Genomic DNA, 2,338 nt, shown 5'->3' with positions numbered 1-2,338 from the left:
AGGAGTCAGACATTCCCAACCCCGTAAGCCCTCCACGTCGTCCCAGTACCCGCAGGAAGTAGCCAAAAGAGTCATCGCCCATATAACCAAAGAGTTGAGAATGTATGGACGGATCAATACCAGGCTGGCTTCTAGCAACAAGTGGCCTTGAATCTTCCACACACACCTGCAGAGCTGACCAGAACTGGCTAATGGCCCACTTTGTTCTCAACCCGCCGCTCTGTACCGGGCATGGCCTGTTTGACTCAGTGCCCGCTTTGTTCTTTCCCACCACTCTGCACTCACCATGAATACACCTGGAACCAGGAAAACACCTTACATTCCAGGAACTCGGACATACCTGTCCATATAAGCAGCAGCCCTGTAGCCTGCGATGTGACTCCCATTGCCCAGACATTGTGGACTGTGGGACTTCGCCCAGGCTGGGTTTTTTCTCCCTAATAAAGCCTGTTTGTTCTAATTCGACTGATTTGGTCTCTGGCGCCTCTCAACTACCTTACAGGAACCTTACTCTCTAATGACACCATCCAGGGGTTGGGTTTCCCACAGATAGTATAGCTCACAAGTTGAGGCAGATAACTAGCTAAGAAAGTCAGATACTGGCCTGATCACCAGAGAGCAAGAGAAAGAGAGGTGGGGCACACCAAGCCATTTATCTTTTTGCCCTCCAATCAAACTGCAACCTTATTAATCCCACATGTTCTTATTGGCCAGGTTGGCACAATAAACCTACCTATCACACTGGTGTACTTCTTCTGTGTGGGTTTAGGTAACTCCTGAATTAAGTGGCTGCTTCTTTGGAGTCAATTGTTTAAGACCCAAGGCACTATTTCACCTGACAGTCGGACACTATTTGATTTCCACACCACATTTTGCATTGGCACCCATATCTTCAGGGATCTCATATGGGTAAGTATGGGGCAGGGCCATGTCACAAGAACTATTTTTTTTTATTTAACATTAAGACAATGATTAAGCAAGAGCTCAAAATCTCTTCATATAAATATAGTTTCTATATGTTCCTGGTTCACTTTTGGAGATAGCTTCATCACTGTATTGTAGTATATCATAGATAATCCCCGTAAGGATTAAGGAAATTCTTATTAATTAATTCCCATAAAGATTAAGGTTATTCTTAATAATGAAAATAACATTATTATAGTCAATGTTAAAACACTGTTGTGGGAATAATTTTACACTTTTTATTTTATATACAATATAAACACTCTATTGAATGGTCGCAGCTCATCCCCAAGATCACGTGGTCGGTCAGACATCCGAGAGGTGGCAGCGCAGCCCGCAGTCCGGGCTCCTCGCTTGGACTCCAGCAGAGAAAGCACATTGCCCTCACGCACCAGGGCCATTCACGTTGCGGATGATGGAGCGGCTCGTGTCGTCCATGAACTCCACGCACACCTGCTAGCACTGTCCCTGGCAGCCGGTCCGGCCCAGCACTTTGGTGACTCTGGCCAGCTTGATGGGCTGCACACGGCTGGTGTCCATGATGGCTGCCCGGGGGTCGGGCGGAGAGGAATTTTACACTTGTACAGGGCATCAAATACATGAGTTGTTAACATGTATGAGTTTCCTAATACATGAGTTATTAACTCGTACATCTTCATCACTCAGGTGATTGGACACTAATTCAATAAGCCATGAGGGTTGTATATATGACAATAATTTCAGTTACATTCATTTTTGAAGGCAGGACCACACCTGGTAATCTAATACATGTCACAAAATGGGAAAGGGTGTTTGAAAACAGCAACTGTCTGTTGGTTTCGGATTGTCATTTGTTGGGTGAAGAGATAAGTTTATAACTCCTCATAAATCTTGCTCCCAAACATCATGAAGAAAGCACAAAAGTTGATGATAAATTCAGCAACCTCTTCAATATGTTTTGAGAAAAATTCATTAGAAAGTGGCTTAATAAAACTTTTCCTGTTTGTCATTATACCAATTCCCTAAAATTAGAGGAACTAAACTATATCTTTAAATTTTTTTAAAGCTAAAATTCCTACTACAGGTGGAAACAACTGTATTTTAAAACCTTCTAAAGGCATTACACTCTTTAGATTTCTATTACTCCCAAGGTTGCCTAACGATGGTCAGTTTTGGTCTGTCATACGTTTGCCACTTGTATTATCTTTATTTATTATCTTCTGCCCTTATCTTTCAGGTTATATTTGCCTTAGTGGATAAGTGCAAAAAGTCTAAGATGTTGTACACTTTGGGCATAACATCTTAAGTGCATCTTTCTCACCTAAAGAAGACCAAGTTCCTTAGTTGGTGGCCCAACACATGAGAGGACTGAAACTCGAGTTGAAGCACCCTCCTG

At 42.9% G+C, this 2,338-nt stretch overlaps 1 pseudogene; it reads right to left on the bottom strand.

Moving 5' to 3' along the window:
* Nucleotides 1–1,202: 1,202 nt before the first annotated feature.
* Nucleotides 1,203–1,503, bottom strand: LOC115870485 (annotated as a pseudogene).
* Between the last annotated feature and the right edge of the window lie 835 nt (nt 1,504–2,338).

This window comes from Echinops telfairi, unplaced genomic scaffold (genome assembly GCF_000313985.2).
Source record: "Echinops telfairi isolate 266 unplaced genomic scaffold, ASM31398v2 ScPeMD7_2;HRSCAF=8, whole genome shotgun sequence".
Lineage (NCBI taxonomy): Eukaryota > Metazoa > Chordata > Mammalia > Afrosoricida > Tenrecidae > Echinops > Echinops telfairi.
The sequence above is the reverse complement of the archived record's forward strand: the minus strand, read 5'-3'. Positions and strand labels throughout refer to the sequence as shown.